The sequence below is a fragment of the Accipiter gentilis genome, chromosome 25, assembly GCF_929443795.1.
Source record: "Accipiter gentilis chromosome 25, bAccGen1.1, whole genome shotgun sequence".
Taxonomy (NCBI): Eukaryota; Metazoa; Chordata; class Aves; order Accipitriformes; family Accipitridae; genus Astur; species Astur gentilis.
In genome coordinates this window covers 11,203,410-11,221,933 of record NC_064904.1, presented here as the reverse complement: position 1 = coordinate 11,221,933, position 18,524 = coordinate 11,203,410, and the positions used below count along the sequence as shown (strand labels likewise).

General features: G+C 47.2%; 1 long non-coding RNA gene across 1 annotated transcript in view; it reads right to left on the bottom strand.

Moving 5' to 3' along the window:
• Positions 1–8,636: 8,636 nt before the first annotated feature.
• The window catches only part of LOC126050502 (uncharacterized), a 33,852-nt gene continuing 23,964 nt past the window's right edge, over positions 8,637–18,524 (bottom strand). Inside the window, exons 2-3 of the long non-coding RNA XR_007509568.1 lie at positions 13,167–13,261; positions 8,637–8,989 (exon numbers count right to left, since the gene is read on the bottom strand). This is a non-coding gene — a long non-coding RNA (uncharacterized LOC126050502). The remainder of the gene's footprint in view (positions 8,990–13,166; positions 13,262–18,524) is intronic.

Sequence of the window (18,524 nt, the reverse complement as noted above, 5' to 3'; positions counted from 1 at the left end):
AGCGCCCGGGGGTGCCCTGAGGTGTGGGCGGGGGAAGCTGGGAGCGGCGCTGAGGGTGCGGGACAGCGTCGGGGGCGGGGGGGGGGGAGTTCCCGATTCCTGGGAGCGGAGCCCTGAGGGGATGGGCGCAGCAGGCACCGCACGGACGGGGCCGCAGCCCAGCCCCGAGCAGGATCGGGCCCCGTCAGCGGGGTGCTGCCGGCTTCCCCCCCCCCCACCCCCCCCCGGAGGCAGAGCTGCCCGCCGGGGCGTCTCGCGTTCGGGAGGAGCCGCTGAAGCCCTTTGCCCCGGGCTGCAGCGGTGGTCGCCCGGCGGTCCTCGCAAGTAACTCCTGAGCCTTCCCCCCCACACCCCCCTTCCCCTGGAGGGGCTCTCCTGCCGAGTCCAGATCCTCTCTTGGGGCCCAGCGTGACCCACGGACCCCACGGCCCAAATTCCCCCAGCTCGCGCCTTGCCGGCGAGGCGCGTGGCTCTCCCCGAGCGGCCTCGGCGTCGTGGCCGGGGGTGGGGGGGGGGGGAAAACTCGGGCCGCGGTGGAGCCCCTTCAGCCTGCGGAGGCCCGGCCCGGCCCGGGAGCCCTCCTCCCCGCATGGCTGCCGTCCTCAGATCGGGCTTTCGGGGCATCGTCCCACGCGTTTGTGCCTTCCCGGAGTCTAAGGCGGGAGCGTGGGTACTGCCCCGCCGTCCGCCTCCAACGGCAGCGCTCCCAAAAACCGGGAGGGAGCCTGGGCGAGGGGCGAGGGAAGGAAACAAAAGGGGAAGTGAGACCACTTTTCCTTTCCTCGTGGCACGAGGCTGCCGGCCGGCAGAGCCCTGTGCGCTGCAGGGGAGGAATTGCGGGGGGACGGACGGACGGACGTGGGCGGCAGCTCCAGACCCGTCCTGGCGAAAACGGGCAACAAAAGTACGCAAACTGCTCGTTTTTATTCGCGACTTGAACTGTACGGCAGGGTGAGGGGAAACAATACATAATCATGGAAAGCAGCTTGTGGGGTGTGTCTTCCATTTTCATTCAAATCAACTTCTGTAGCAAGTTTTCTTTTTATTGGCCCGTGCAATTAAAAGTGCGATTTGACTAGCAGCGGTTATCTCATATCAGAAAAACTGTCCCCAGCCACTCCCCTCCTCCCTCTGCCATTTTAATCCAAGAGAATTTGCACAGGGGGAGGGGGAAAGAGCTGCTGAGGGAGAGCTACGGTCTCTAGTACTGGGCTTACCACTCCTTTTCTGTATTGTGCTTAAGATGATCAAAATTATTTTGCTTCTGGGTGGTAGTTTGGAAGGGGTCCTTGATTTTCATGCGCTATTCGCTCCATTAAAATTAGGGAAAGAAATTACCTTTTTTAAATGCATGGTAGGTACTTTCAGCGTACTGACCTCTTTACAATATTTACTTTCCCCTCTATACTCAGTATGTGTGTTGTGTGTATATACTGACAGATGCATAACCAGTTTCCTTCATCTACGCATGCATGTACCTGTGAATATTTATTCACCACAGTTACTTATTTGCAGCACAAAAAATAAGTTTATTTACACTGCATAAAAATAACTTTGTCTAGCTCACAAAACTAAATTTTATGACAGTGACTCTTGATTCCACACTCTTTAAAAATATCAGTTCTAAATTGGGAATAGTTAGTGATGCTCTTAAACCCCAGCACTGACAGCCACAAATACTTCCCAGTGCAAAGTGTATTAGTTCTTTAGCGCAGAATACATTTTCATGATAGACAGGAATGCAAACATGGCAGAGTGTTCATTACCCTTCTCCAGGCTCCAGGATTTCTACTCCAGAAATGCGAGGGCAGGAAGGGAACACCCGATTTTTCATTAAAAAATAAGCTCGAGTGAAATTGAAAAGGTTTTTCCATCTGCTTTGTAGGTCCAAGCCCGGGGAAAAAAAAAAAAAAATCTTGCCCAAGAATTAGTCTGAAGCACACCTGAGTATTCAACTTGAACTTGAGCCTGAGACCGCAGATGAGCCTACACGGAGACACGTGTGTATGGCTTTGCAAATTGGGGCCTAATTTTGGTCTTCCTTCACTTCCTCTCCCTCCTTCCGCCTCTCTTCATAGCAGTTACCCACTTAGGCCCTGGGATTAAAATTTAAGTCAATCACCTAAAATATTTATAACACAATTTCACTCTTTTAAACTGTCAAAATGACATTTACCGCTGGCACTTCACAACTGTTTGCCTTTCCTGAAGCTGTGGCCCCTGCCCTGCCCCTCCTGGGAGCGGGGTTGAGCACCACCGTCCCGTCCCGTCCCGTCCCGTCCCGTCGGAGCGGGCTGGAGGAGCCCCACGTCCCCTGCGGCCCCAGCTCTGCTCGGCGGCGCCGTGAAGGATGCCACCGTGCCGAAGCCATCTCCTGGGACGGTGGGGCAAGTTCTGCCATTCCCGCCCGCTCACCGGGCCGCTCCTTATCGCCAGCAGAAGATGAGGAGACGGCCAGGAGCGGACGGGTGCCTTCCTCCTCCCTTGGGTGCCGAGGGGCGCGCGTGTGTCTGTCCCAGAGCAGGAGGTCTCGGGGCTGTGGCCGTCACAGCCAGCTGGCACCTGTCACAGCTGTTGGCCCGCGCCAACAACACCCTCTTCAACCCCGTCAGGGCTGCTTTTCCAAACCTTCCTGCAGAAATCCATGAGCCCTGAACATAACGTCTCTGGTGCCGATGGAGCTTTTTGTTTCTAGCCATTGAGAAATTTTTCTCCGTGTGTTTGTTTCCTTAACAGTGGCGTTGGGTTTCTTTCTGCTCAGGCTAAAAGCCTGAAGTTTTGAGTGTCCCAACACAGCGCTACAGATTTTGGTGGTGTTCTTGAAGGAAACTTTGAAAAATTCTTTTCTGGCCATAAAGAAAACTCTTTGTAGGGTGTAGGCGAGTGTGTACACAGAGACTGTACACAAAATACAGAATTGTATTTTCTTTTTCAGCAGCAACAGTGAATGCACTTTTTGCAGCCTCTGACTACTGCAAATGCCAAGAGAGCAACAAATTGTACTGTGGCTCACGCCGCTTGCTCTGAAGATGCCGATGTTAAAACTTTGTTATTTTTAAGTTCCACAAGGTGGGACAGATGAGGAGGAGACCCCCAGAGAACTAAGAGAGACTCTGGTGGGCACAGAGTCTTGTTTACGTGGATCAATACTTCATTTAGACACGTTAGGCCATGATTCTACATGTGACTGCGCACACCCTGCTGAGGCTCATCAAGCCATGTGAAGGATCAGGAGGAGTTTTCGTGTACAATCTGTGGCAGACTGGGTCACATAAATCAAGGATAGCATTTTTCCTAGCTCCTGAGCTTGACTGCAACTTCTGGACATTACTGCAACGTAATGGTTAACCTGTTCAGCTGTTTAGATATCAGAGCAAAAGGGGGAAAAAAGTCTTTTTCTTATAAAGATGGTGTCACTGTTGTGTGTTTGCTGTAGCCTAACAGGCTGCACCAGGCAGCACTGTCTTTTTAAATAATTTCTTGAAATTTGGTTATCTTTGTCAAGGGAAAAGCACCTCCTAAAAGCCAACTTTTAAATGAAAACTTTTTATTGTCATTAACCCTGTCAGTCCCACAAGTAAAATACAGATGAAACAGAAATGCAGCCAGGATGCCCAACAACTAAGCAGCCTTCATTCCCCAGACGAAAAGCAAAGCATCTTCTGCCTCTTTCTTGGTCTCCTCCCTGCCCAGGTGAGCGTTCCGTGCCTTTCCCCAGGCCAGCAATGCTCACCGCGCACCCCTGGGGCTGCTGGTTCTTGCAACAAAGGGTTACAAGAGCTAAAACCCTTCCCGTTTGCCCGAGTTGTAAAAAACAGCTCTCACCTCCTGCATATTTTATTTTCCTTTTAAACAGACACACTAAAAATGCTTACCCCAGTGAGAATGTCCCTGTGTGTTTACACAAGTGTGTATATATATATGTATGTATGTATGTATATACACATACATATATTTGGTTACTAGTAGTAGAAGGGACAATTAATCACAATCTAGACTGATTGTTTTTAATACTGAAAGGCTATTAATCAGGAAAGTGCTACCCTTTGAACAAGATGTTTATACAGTCAACACTATGGGTTGTTTTTTTTTCCCTGGTGCTAAGCTGCCTGCTAAAGCAGAGCGGAAATCGGGTTTATAATCTCTTACATTAGAACTTCGTGCTCCAAGTTTGACAACAATTTTGGCTGGAATTTGGAAGGAATGTAGGGGAGTTGATGCCTGGCTTGCTTTGGTTTCAAGGGGACTTAGGTGTTCAAAACCCAAATCTCTGGAAGCATTTAGATGCCTAAAAGACATAAACAGACATTGCATGCAAATTTCAAAAACACCTCCTTCTGCTGAAAAAATCCCAAGGGGGCATCTAATTTCATTTTAATGTAGCTAAAAGACCTTAAAAATCTGTCCCTAAAGCTCCTGCGCTCCTTTGGAAATTTGTCCTTGGAGCCTTTCAGCCTGAAAGCTGCTTTTAGAGAAGGAATAATACTGCAAATTTTAATCCAAACTTTCATTTCCCACTGGAGAAAACGGCTCATATCCTGTAGTGAGTGGGAGGCCGGCGGAAAAAATACGGGGAGGACCGTGGTGGGAGTGCGAGGGTGCAGAGAGGCAGCTGGGGTTGGATCAGCGGGGGCAGGCAGGAGAAGGGCTGCTGGCAGCTGCGGGTGAGCGTGGTGGGACCAGGGGAGCCGCAGTGGCAGGAGAACCCGTCTTGGCCTGGAGCGGGGCTCCTGGCTGGCCCACAGGGCAGGCACTAAGAGCTGGCCCCGCGAGGAAGGAGAGGATGGGACTGAAATCCTGCGCAGGCACAGGCTGGCGATGCCAGGCAGAGCAGCGGGACAAACACGATGCCTTGGTGTGGGCAGAGTTGCGGAGAACACCCCAGCTATCCCAGCGAAGTGTGAACGCAGACCCCAGTGGGTTTGTTTCAACCTCTGTGCTAGGAGCTATTTCACAGCTTGTGAAGCTGAGGGGAACAGGAGTCACCCATCTGTACATGCTGCTATGAGCATCCCCTCAGCAGGGATTTGGCTCCTGGGACGTATGGCCTTCCCCGCCACCCTGTGTTGCTCCCACTGGACTCCTCTCTCTCCTCTTCCTCCCGGGACCTTCTCTCAGCTAATTAAATTCCAGGCTGTTGAGGAGCCCTGATCCCTCTTAGCTCCCCCACCTCCCCAGCCAGGGGGGGGCTCTGGAACAGGGGCACCCCCCGGCAGACAGCACCCAGAGCAGGCAGCCCCTCTCTGCCCCCCACCCTGCACCCCTGAGCAGCCCTAAAGGAGGGCTCAGGAGAGGAAAGTGGGAAGGGACAGCAGGGAGAGGGGGGGAGACAGGAGCTAGGCTCTGGTGCCATTAACCCCTCCATAGCTGGTGCCTTCTCACAGAAACCAAGCCTTGTATGAGGTGGGACAGACACCATTCCCTTCCTGCGGATGAGGAAGGGGCACGTAGCAAAATCAGAGTAGAAAGCCTCAGATAGCTGGTGAGTTTGCTCCACTCAGTTCTGTGTTTAAGTAAAAAATCGCTGTATCGGAAGAGAAACACAAGGTGTGAAGAGATTCATCACTCCTTAAAAAAAAAAAAAAACAAACAGGGAAAAAAGATTTCCTTTTCAGGAGCCACTTCATCGTAGGGACAATTACAGCTAGCGCTGCACTTACCGGGGAAGATAACACTCTCTTTTTATAAACTTCTTTCATTTCACTCCTCTCCATCATCACCATCTCGGCAGCGGGGCAGCCAGCACATAATGCTAAAGTCTGTGAGGGGAGACAGAGATGCAGGGGACAGCTGCCATCGTTTTCAGGGTGGCCAGGAGGCCAATAACTTAATTTTTCTCACAGGAGATTTCAAACAAGAAATGCACACAATCCCTTCAGTGAGCTCTTGGTCACAAGACCTAATGGGACAAAGATTGGATGCTGTACATTAAGAGATCCAGGGCTTTAACAGCAGATATTAATTTTAAGAGCTTTGCAAGGAATACAATCCCTTGCATTTCAGCATTTAAATCAATCTCCTTTTTTCCTTGAGTGAGGGAGGAAGCTTTCCCCAGGAGCAGCTACTTGCGCAGTGCTGTGGTGTTACCTTTGAAGGATGCTGCTGGTGGCAAGGCTAATGGGCTACAAGAAGCATCAGCCGGATCCAGCAGGACAACTCCTCTATGCGAGACCCTCCACGGCGGCAGCTTTCCAGCGGCCCATGTCATTGCAGTCCACTGGTGGGAGCAGAAAAGGCAGCCCAGAGAGAGGGGTCCCACCTTTGCAACCTGGCAGGCAAGCCCCCTGCCTGCACGCTCCCACGGAGGCACTCTGGTGTCCGGGGCTCCAGCAGAAACCCTGCAGCGACGTCCCTCAGCCAGGCAGTCTCCTGCCTCCCTGAAGGTCCTCTTCACTTGCCTTGCTGCTATTGCAATCCCAGCAATGGGGAGGAGAGGTCCAGTTGAGAGGCAGCTGCTTGGTCCTGAAATCCTACCAAAAAATCCCCAGTTTGACCTTCTGCCAACACAGCCCCCTTTACTCCACCATTCAGCCCAATCTCTTCCCATGACATAGCGTGATCTTAGGGAAATTCAGCCAGGGGTATCCTACAGGGCCTCTGACCACTGGCATTCCCATGGGAAAGGGAACTGTTAGAAATTCATCTGAAATTGCCCTCAAAACGCATAGTCATAGGTCCAAGAAAACTTGTAAGAGAGTAAAAATGTATAGGTTGGTATGTCCATATGCACACGTGGAAGTAGAGAAAGTCGTCTTATTCCCATCCTTCTGACGAACATGGGGATCACTCTGCTGAAATCACTGGAAATCCCCTTTGTTGTAAAACCAGTACAAGAAGGCTCAGGCCCAGTGTTTCCATGAACACACCCCTAAGGCATAGCACAACTCATCAGGACTCTAGTGCCAACCTTTGATTTTACACTCTCTCTTCCGTTCATTACAAATATAATCTGGAAATCTCAAATGCTAGCAATCTCAGGGGGAGGAGAGAGAAATCAAAGTGAGTTCCTCACTACTATATGTCTAAGCAAAACCTGCAAGACGTGAAAACCTGCAAAAGAAAAGAAAAAAAAAATCAAAGAAACTTCAATTTGACATCAAGTGAAGGATTAATCACCGGCTTAAAGAAACAATTTTAGAAAATGCCATAACCTAGTACCTCTTAAAATCACAATTAAAAAAAGAGCGAGATTCCTATCCACCCTGGGCTTTTCCCTTATTAAACACCAAAAGGACCAAATACAGATGCATTTCCCCTACCCTCCCCACCAGCACTGAGCACAGGGGATGGATGGTGTTCCTCAGTGGGCAACTTGTTGGTACACTCTCACAGCCACTGCACTGCTGGCATTCATCTGAGGACACCAGAAACCCTGCACCAAACTCCCAGTCATCATATCAATTCTTTGTACTGTGGTCTTCCTCTTCTCAGTTACATCAGTGTAAATGTAGAGTTTAGACTGATCCGAACCTGCTCAGAGGCACTGGAAGGCTCTGGATTAATATCAAGCACAGGCATCTGCTTCCTGCTGTTTCTGTGCCTGTGGTATCAATAGTGATTTTGAAAATGATTATTTCCGTACAGGCTATAATGACTTAGAAGGAACAGTTACAGCCTGTTGTGCAAATGTGAACAATACTCGCTTTTTTAAATGTGGATTTTTCATACGACAGGAACTAATGGCCCTTTCAGAGCAGTTATGGTCTATCTTGTCAATTTGGTTTCTATTCATGCACGCTAAGTGAATTTTTATAGCCAAACTAGGAGTCCTTAAAAATGGGCCTTATACTGGAAATACAGATGTGACTTACTGTGAGTTGTGCTAGGAGAGCATCCCTGCCCCTGGGGAGCCAGAGCCAGTAAATCAGAATTCCCTTTCTCCATGCACATAACATGACTCGCAGGCACTCTTTCATCTGCACTGAGAGGCAGGAAGAAGAGGCAGAATTAGCCCCTCATTACAATAATGTTTCTCACACTTTCTCCAGCTACTCTCTGCAGGCATTAGTAGAGGGGCCCCGGCTGCCAGAAATGCTGAACACCGACATCTCCAGTTAAAAGAAATCAGAGAGCAGGGTGCTCAGCAGCTCCAAAAATCAGACCCAGAGAGCTTTAAACAAAGGCTTTTATACTATGATGAATTAAAAAAAAAAAAAAAAGAAAAAAACAAAAAAAAGAGACAGACTCACCTTAACTTTACTCTTTACTGTGAGCCTTTGTTGTGAAAGAAAATTGTATATTTTCCAGACTATCTGATTTCTCTTATGGCTTCCCCACTATAAACTGTACTGCATACATACTCACATCAATACATTTACCTGCCTGCTTCACAGCTGGAAAGAAAATGAAGCCATCTCAATCATCTTCACATTCAGCAATAGAGAAAACTGACTCTTTTCCGCACTCAATGCCAATTAAAATGTGAAGTGTGGATAATCTGATCTCCACTAGATATTCCAGTCACCTCCACTGTACAGAGTGGATTCACCTCCTTACTCAGTGGCAACCTGAACCTTTTCTAAGACTGGAAAGAGCAAGAGCATAGAGGCTATGCAATCTTATTACTTATTTATTTAAAATTATGTAGCTGTGCCTCCCTTCATCTCTTGGCTCCTTACCCAAAACCTGTGTAATGAGCAACATCACAGGACCTGACCATCAGCAGGCACGACAGCACCACTAAAATGAATGCATTTATACTGATTTACGGCAGCTGAAGATCTGCCACAGCACACAGCACATCCAGGGAATACCTACCCCTCCAGAGAAAAGATACACTTCTGAGAACATCTTCCCAAGATTTTTCTCACAGATCCCATGCCATAGTGGAGTAGAAGCCATCCCCACCCCAGCTTCTCCTTCTGTCTCCAGTGCTGCACCGAGTGCCTAACCACCTTGTCCTCATCACAGAGGCTCTCGTCTGAAAAGGCGTGGAGCCAGACCTGGCACGAACCGATCAGATATGTACAAAGGAAAATCTTGACAGCATCTGTGAACAGAGTTTAAGAGAAAGGAACAAAATAATACCACATATGTTAACAGATTGAAATGGTAGCTATGGTGACCACGGACAGACAAAGAACAAACCATTTTGACTGAATTCAGCCAATTCTTTCTGACAACAAACTGCAAGTATAAAGCAAACTTTTAAAAATCCCTAATGAAATCATTATAACAAATCCATTCGTCTCTGTTTGGCTTGTTTGCTTTTAAAATTTCAGTTGCAGCTATTACATTAAACCTATTAATCATTGATGTAGTCAAATACTTTCCACAGACTAAAAATGGGGATTTTCTCCCTGTAAAAAAAAAAAAAAAATTCATTGTTTGTATTTTCCCCAAAAAAAAAAAAAAAGGTTATTGTAAAATGACAGGCATTCATAATTCAGTGCATTTTCTTGTGCATGAGAGCGTGTCTGGGTTTTGTAGAATAAAGGCTCGTTTATAAAAGTTGGATTACTTTCCCTATCCTGATACGCAGTGTAGCTATGAAAAATTACTGTCCTGTTTATTGTGTACTACAGTGTCAGACGTCTCAGCATCTCTTTCCTCCAGTGTGCCTGCCATTTTTTTCAGCCCTACGGAGGAGCTGATGCTCGGCACTCTCCCATCCAGGGCTGGCCAGTTGTCCCTAAGGCAACTGAGCTGAGGACAACATGGGAGAGCACAAAGCTGAGCTATCGAGGGATGGAAAAGCTGAGAACCAGCGCTGGAAATACGCAGGCAGGAGATGGGGAGGATTACTCCAGTGCCAGCACAGCATAAGGCTGCTCAAAGTGATGCGCATCTGCTCGTTTGCTTGCAAACTCCCACCCCAAGAGGCTCGCAGGGACCGGAGGAGGCTCCACAGTGAATGTCACGATGGAGACTCCAGCACATCACCTGCTGTGGAGCATCCCAGGCACAGCCCGACGGAGACCCCGCTGCCTGGGGCCGCTCGGATTTAGCCTGGAGGCTGCTTCAGTACAACCAAAACGAATGATGCTGCTCCTGCACCCCCTCCCTCCACCCAGCCACGCTCACTGGGTATAGTTTCAGAGCACAACGCGAAATCTTACTTCTACCCTGTAGAAAAGCTGCTTGTCATTTCACTGAGTGAGTGCTTAATATTTAACTTGGTGTGTTCAGTACCTTCTGCAAACTGTAAAATTCATAACAATATAGATTTGCAATGTAGCTGTACTTTTGATGCTCCAGGAGCAGTAACTTCAAATTTCGGTAGTGCACCGACACTCTCAACTGTACCCTCACATTTTCATCTGCTGAAGTTCATCGTTCTTTAAAGAACAACAACAACAAAAAAACAAAAAAATAAACCAAAAAAAACCCCAAAAAAAAAACCTAGCACAGAAGTGCCCACCGTTCAAACGTGGCTGTCTTTATCTGTCTGCTGATTAAGGCTCTTCTGTAAACTGAATTAAGTTCCCGGCTATGCCATCGCTGCCTGCATGACAAGGGGCACTTCACCAGCTTGCTCTGTTCTTCCGCTCCCCGTTTGCTAAGATGGGACCAGGCCTTTCACTTCTGCCTAGCGTGGCCCTTCCCTGTATTCTCCACCCACTCGCTTTGCTTTCGCTCTTGCCAGCGCAGAGGGCAGGTCCTTTGGGACTCTTCCTTACGCCGCGTGGGTACCTCAAGAGCAGAGCTGAGCGAGGGTGAGCATGTGTGCTCCCTGGCTTTTGTAAAGAGGTGGCCAGAGGAATAAGCATTCAGTCCCACACAGCCTCACCTGCGCAAGCTGTTTGCTTTCGCTGTGGCTCGAGTGCAGCAGGAGCACATGGAGGTGGGGAGGAGGAAAAAAAAATAGCACTTTTTCTTTCGGTATTGCCTGGAAACAGTAAAGAAACGCTTACTTTGATTTTATGTGCAGTAAACCCTCACTAGATGGCTCCTTACAGCAAGTAAATATATTCCCCACAGAAAGAACACTGAGGTGGCATAATCTGTGCGAGAGCGGAGATAGCATGATGGTAACTGGGCTTTATTGCTGGCTGAGCGTTTTGCATGGAAAAGCAGTATATAACACAGCTGTGGGTGGGTGAGCAAGTGAGCATTAACACGAATTACGAATGACACCGCTCCGCAACTTGTGAACTGTGAGTCAGATGGGCCCGGGCGTCTCAGGCACATCAAAAATGCCACTTGCCCTTTTCTGTAGGTTTTTAAGTTAATCTGTTTCACATTCGACTTTCTAATTCAGAAAGCAGAACGGGGCTGCGGTCGAGGGTACCAGCAGTGGAGATCCTGGGGGGAAACAGCTGATGCCAGCCGCCGAGGCAATAGATGGTATTAAGGCTGAAACCCCGAACGTCGTGCAAGCACTCCTAAAACAAAGAAGCGACACTCACTTCTGAAATGCCCCCCCTACCATCACAAGAACACATTATTTATAATGTGTGTATTGGCAGGATGTTCTGGGCAGAAGAACAAAAAGAAATGAGCTGTCATCTGCAGTTAACCTCTCATTCATACATCACTGTGTGCACTCGGTGGTTCAAGGTTATTCGAGTTGATTGTGCCCTCATTAACGAGCAGTGTTAATTGGTGTCTATCCCGCATTGAGATAAACATGTATGTTATGTGTTAAAAGTACCGCAGGCTGCGAAGGAGCTGCATGATATACAAACGGATACGGGAACTACAGGGAGAGACCGCGTTGCGAAATGCGAGGTCTGATTTAAATCCACCAGCGATTTCAATCTGGGCAGCCCACGTCCCTGCAAGACGTCCTGGCGCTGACTCGAGGGCCGGGTGACTTCTGCTGGCAGAGCTCTGCCGCCGTCCCTCCGGCTCCCCACGCCGGCTCTTGCCGCACGCCTGAGCGCTCTGCCCACGGCCCACGTTTCAAGGTGGGTCAGCAGTGATTTTAGTTTCCCTTAAACCACCAGGCTGTAAGCTCTGGCCATCAGCAGCTCACAGGCGGTTTCACCGTCCGTGCGGCAGGGCAAGCAGCCGCAGCAGGAGGTGTTGTCCGTCCCCATATAAACTGCCCCTGCTCAGGAGTCAATGGCAGGGGAGCTGGGTCGGCTCCTGGTCTCCCTGTCAGCTGCCCTAATGGCTTTATCCAGCCTCTTCCCTCTCGCTTTCCCCTCTGCCCACGTGCTGGCGTGGTGCTAACTCGGAATGAGCTCAAGTACATGGATCTACCACTCTCAGCTCTCCTGGTGAGTGACAGAAAACAAGGGCTGAATCAGTGGCAAACTTGCCCATCATGAAAAGACCTTTTATTTTTTTCCTGTCAGCTGCTGAAAATCAGCACAGACAAATACCCTGAACCAGGTCACAATCAACACACAACACTGATGAAAATATACGGATTAGAGAATTACGGCAATTACATTAAATGACCTACTGGAATATTATAAATGCTCAAAAGAAGAGAGTCACATGTCTCATAAACAAGCACAAGCCATGCCAGACCGATGCAAGAATTTACTAATAAAGTATTATTTGATCACCTAATTAACGGAGCTGTTATCTCCCCATAACAACTCGGGGCTTAGAGCTTTTAGACCGTTAAACATTTTGTCTCATCATTTAAAAAAAGTAGCACCCAACAGACTTTTCTTTCCTTAGTAGCATTCCCTTGAAATGCGGTTGTTTACTTCAGGCCTTGAAGGCCAGATTAACAGTGGAGATTGTTTGCTTTAAATTAAACACACAAATTTTTTTGTCGTTGCTTCTGCCACTAACAAGCTATTTAATAAATGTCAAAGTGGCAAAGCTCACCAACTGCAAAAGTGAAAGGGTCGAATCACCGAATGCAGAAATAATATTGAGATTTTTCTCTCTTTCCACAAAATGTACTTGTAGCAGGCAACGTTAAAGTGCTTCCAACTTTCATAATAATCAGGAGGAGCAGCTCATGAGTCAACCCGAGGAGGAAATATGTCATCGCCCAGTGAGTCTTCGACACATGCAAAACCACTGATGTGTCTAAGGCATCCAGGGAGGAATTTTTATAATATTGGTTGTAGTCAGCAGTTTATTGCCATAGTCCTGGGTGCGGGCAGGTATCTCAGTGACTGAGACATTGATTGCCCCCGACACCGCTAAGCATTTCACACCATGGCTCTCATGTTCCTCCTTTTCAAAACAGGAAAGAGACAAGACAGGGGTTTTTTGATAGCTGCTGGAAAGACCCAACTAAGTCCTCGCGGTTGTACCTTGAGTTCCTCTCCATCCTCCATATCATGCTCGCCGCACCAAGGAAAGGGTAGGGCTCTTATCTCAGCTTTCTGGAGTTCCAGCCCTTCTGCAACTGAATGAAAACAAACAGAAAGAAAAAAATAATCAGCTTCATACGTTTTCTTGCCTGTGTAAATTATGCATCATGCTCATTATAGGAAAAAGGAAGGCGCAGATTTGGAAATCAGTTGTGGGTTCCTCCATTTTTCTTACAATCATGCAAGTGTTACAGCTGTATACACAGGGGACTTTCTTTTTTTCATGCAGCTTTACACCAAAATAAAGGCCTCAGTTGTTCTAGTTGGTGATTAGGCTCAATGTTATGCCTCTGGGAATGGGAAGCACGGGGGGCTCAGAGGAACAGAAAAGTTAATGAGTTCTTTATTTGAAAAAGGGAAAAATTTTCAAAATGTTTTAAGACATCACAGGAGGGATTCGGAGGCTCTTCCTTCCTTGGGAAGATGCAGCTCTTCCAGGTGAAAAAATTACAACCCGTGTCTGCCGAGCAGCAGCCCCTCACCAAAGGTTCCCTGGCCCTCCAGGCCCACAGCTGAGCTGCGATGCACATATTCTCTCACTGGCTAAAATAAAGTTGTCTACCCTTTTACTAGCTCTTTTTACTAACATGGTTCGTACTGGCCTGTCTCCCTGCAGGACTCAGGATGCACAGTGGGATCACTCAGAAACCAATCTTTAGTTGCACAACAAGCAAGAAAGACAAGGAATACAGCCAGTGAATTTGCACGCACTCACCTTGGAGTGGAGCTTGCAAGTGGCTCGTGAACCAGGCTTAGGAGGCCCCTATTTTGGACAGGGTCCTGTAGCCAGGTCTGACCAAAGAACATCAGAGCTCAAAATGGAAACTGCTGCCCCAGGGGCCGAAGGGCCAGGGACCCTGCCCAGCAGGAGCAGACGGAAAATACTGTTCTCCGGAAATATCTTTAGGTGTTGTGGGGTTTGGGGTTTTTTTTCAAATTTGAATATTTTATGTAACCAAATAAATAAAACCAAAACCCAAGCTCAGAATTGCTTACAGAGCAACTGGGCAGCTGGCAGCGTGTCGGTGCGGCTGGTCGCTGACTCCCCGCTGTCACCCCGAGGCAGAGCCTCCCGGTGCTGCCGGGTCTGTGACGCTGACCCAGGGAAAACACCACAGAGGCCACAAACCCCGGAGCCAGCGGGCCCAGCACTGGAGCCGTGGCCCAGCCGCAGCTCCAAAGCAGCTCAGCTAACAGCATCCCCTGCATCCCGGGACCCTGCCATCGCCGTTGCTGGGACACAGCACTTCCAGCCCTGAGGCATCTTGTTTGGTAGGGCCACCCATGGGCATCTATTGAAGATGACCCTACGGCCAGCTCTGTCTACACTAGGAGGTAAAGGCGTGATGGTGAGAACTACTGGATATCTTATTTTACCCCAGCTCAGATGTCCCTAAATGAGCGAGCGCTGCCTGGTGCTTCCAAGTGCACTCAAGCCTGCACATAAAAGAGGACAAGCAAAATAATAACATTGCGCAACACTGAGAGTAATGGAAGTGGTCACCTACTGTATCTGGGCTGCGAAGAAGCTCTTTTGAGTAAATGAAACACAGAGCGCAAGAAAAATGCACACATCATATATGATAGTGTCTCCTGGGCTGCCTTATACCAAGATGAGAAAGGAAAAATTACCCATGCAAAGCCCACATCATCTGTAATCTGCAACGCATTTGGACAGAGGGAGGGAGGACAGCCTTAACACAAAACACGTGTGTTTGGCTTTAAAACCAGCATCGCTGGGGCACAGCCAGCCTGTGTGCCAGCCCGCCTGTCCTGGATTCAGCGTTTCTCTCTCTGTTCGCAGCTGAATCACTCTCGCACCAGCAGCATCCCCCTCACATCAGCAGCATCACCGCAGGCAGCGTTCCCTCTCCGGGGCGGGCAAGTGGCGAGACCTCCAACCCAGCTCTGCTTGAGCCGGCAGCGGCACAGGATCTCTTCCAGGACACCATGTCAGACTTCTGCAGGGCCTTGTGCAACTTTTTTTTTTTCTTCTTAATCCCAAATTAAAACTTAAGCTTCAAAGCCATAGATCTAGGGGGGTCGCTTCATGCGGATACTGTATTTCCTGGAACAGATCCTTTAATTTTGTGGTGAGCCGGAGTTGAAGACATTTGTATTCAAATCCTTATTTAGGCTCTAATGCTCTGTAGTATTGGATATAAGGATTTTAGACTGGAAATGGCACTCTTGACTTTACTATCACCCCAAACAGACAATCAAAATTTAAGCTGCTATTTCTTTTCCAGCCTTCTTATGCTGTTTCCAAGACTCTCCCAGAAATTGTAATTATTCTGGCACATCTACTCTACTAATAAAATTTATTCTGCTCTGTGTTTTTCCCCCCATTTTCTAGTCAAGTCTTACACCATCAAATAAGATCAAGGTTTTCATTTGTGAAGTGGTTATCAGCTGCTCAGGTTTTACTTACAGCTCTTCGAGCAGGCTACAGGGATGCTAGATAGGTAGAAATGTAACTTAATAGCATACACAGTGGTGCAACCTCCAAGCATCATTTTGTATAGGATGTCCCATAGTAGCCCTATCCTTTTAGGGTTTTTTTTATCCTTGCTGATGATAAAAGTAGTGGTTCTAATAATTTTGCTGGGTGTTAGAAATAGACATGCTCTAGTTGATGTTCATGTCACTCATGCCAGCTCACCTCACTGTTTGCAATCCTGTCTGTTGTAATCTCAGTGGGCCCTTGTAGAACAGCCCTCACTTAGGGATCTCTCAGGGCTTTACAAGCTCCCACTATGCTGTTGTGTGCCAGCTAAAAACCACAGAGATGTACATCACTGGGCTGTTACAAAGGCAAGGGCAGAAGGGACCTGAAGGTTCCAGTCCAGGCACAAGACCGCATCCCTCTAAAAATGCGCTGACTGTAACTTCCTTCAAAGGATTGAACGCATTTCAATTCTCAACTTTGCACAAAAGATATGTTGAATGGGCACAAAGGATTTGTTTGAATCTCAGTTTATTCCCAGATTTGCTCATCTTTTTTTGCTGGTGGCTTTAGGAGCAGCAGCTTTTGTAAGCTATCCAGCAAAGGATTCGTTCTCAAGCATACCTTCTGCGCAGGTGTGCCTTTGGTGTCCATGGGGTGCCATGCACCTCCTCCGCTCTCAAGTGCGCACGTTTTTTCCCCAAATGCTTGCATCTGAGCTGGGATGCACAGGCAGAGCCTCCCACTCACAAACACTTAATTCCCAGGCCTGGCGCCTGGGAGAGTTTTGTTTCAGAGGCTGGTATTGCCCTTGCTGTTTTAAAAAAAAACAAACCCACATTAACGATGAGCTGGAAATTGGCTGTATGTTTCCTTCGCAGCAAACAGGGACTCCAAAAAATTGGAGAGGGGGGAAGAAATCAAATGTCATTCCCAAAAGGCAATAGCCAACAGCCATTTACATAGTCTCACTTTCCCTCATCCAAAACCAGTAACAAACACCCCCAAATCAATAAACCAGACAAGCCCATTCAATGCTTTCAGATCTGGGGAATACTGCAAAAAGTAGTTAAGAATAATTTTTCATATTCTCAGCATGTGGATGTGCACTGCTTTGGTAGCAGCTTTCTGTAAGCGCTCCAGCTAACAAGCTTGCCACAGAATGATCTTTGAGTAGTGAATTTTAAAAGGAGTGCTAGAAAATATTCCCCAGAAGACAATTTGGAATAACTAATCCTAAAGAAAAGTACACGGGACACCTAATTTAGGAGCTCTGATCATCCCTTCAGCAGGTAGAAATATAAGACTTCATCTGCTTGTCCAGTCAGAACAAATGTGTGTAACTCACAGCTAACCACCCAGTAAGTTATTGCTCACCAGTATCATGTGCTGAAAGTCAGGGTGTGCTTGCAGAAAAGTCATAAGTGAGAAAGAGCATGTGTGTGTCAGGGGGTTCCCTTGAGTAAATTATTTACTATGAATTACTTACTCAGCCCTAGATTTTAATTGATAATTTTTCCCTTGATGTGATCCATATAAAGGAAATGTTAGCATTAACCAAAGCTAATCCACGGCGCAGTTGGGAAGGGGATTATTTTGCCAATGATTACTTTCTTTACACATGGAATTGTGATCAAAGCAATATGGTTCTGATTTTTTCCTCTATTTTTAGCTTTGTAGTATGGTTCTTCTTAATAGTAAGTTACCACTATAAGCATGCTGTGAATTTCCAATATAGCAAAGCTTTAATAATTTGCAGCCATAATTGTTCCTGCTTCAGTCTCCAATTCAATTTGGTGTGGAATTCCCATCTCCCAACACAAAGCTTAACTCGACGGTATCTGTGTGAGACAGACTATGAAACTAGTCTGGTATAATGGACTTCATTAAGGGATAAGCAAATTATTTTCATCTGTAATCTATTTTAAATGGAAAAAGGGGCTTTTGAATAAATATTTTTCCTTCAATAGTTATTAATTTCTGTGGGAAAAGGGGGATGGTTGTTGTTGCTCGTTTTTTCCTTTGTTTTTATAAAAGGTTTGAAAATTATTTTTCTGGTTGAATTATTTCTTCAGATGAAATAACAAATATTTAAGCCAGGAACAGAAACAGCATCTTTTTATTTTACTGAAGAGTCAGACTGTGCTAGGAGCTTTCAGTTTTTTGCCTGCCCAGCTGTAACCTCTTCTGATGCTAAAAGCCGGGCTCCTGGGCTGCCACGACGAGCATCACCCACCTCCAGACCTCAGTGGCCAATCATCTGCCTAAGTGCAGATGTGGTAGCCTTGAACCATTTTTTACGCAACCCTCGAAGTAGCGAGCTAGCACAGATATCTGTTTCTAAGAGGCAGCCTGCATTGGCACAAGACCCATTAACCCTAACGTGAACCGCATACAGGCACAGGCTAATAACAGGTTGGTGGAGAGTCTTATTCAAGCCCTGCACATGAGAGTAAATTACTCCCTTGATGAATAAAAGCCATTACTTAGTATTTAGCATCATAGCAAGAAGCCTCTTCGGCCTGTTCCTAACAGAGATGTTACAGTTAATTTAGTGTAAAATTATCACCTGCTGTACAATAAAACAACAAACTGCAGTCAAATAATCTCTTAATAAATGAAAATGTGTAATAAACTGTGTCAGCTCCGCAGAGATTTGGCAAGGCTGAATACCCTGAAGGTACCAATCCAAACAAATTCACTATACAATATATGTCCTGTGTCATTTCTGGTTCTTATCGGAGATGATTCATCTGGGAATCCTTGGCTCTGAGTTTTACCTCTAAAGGCCAGGCAGTTATTACAATAATATAATTTCTGCCACATTAATTAAATATAATGCCTGTGAGCCC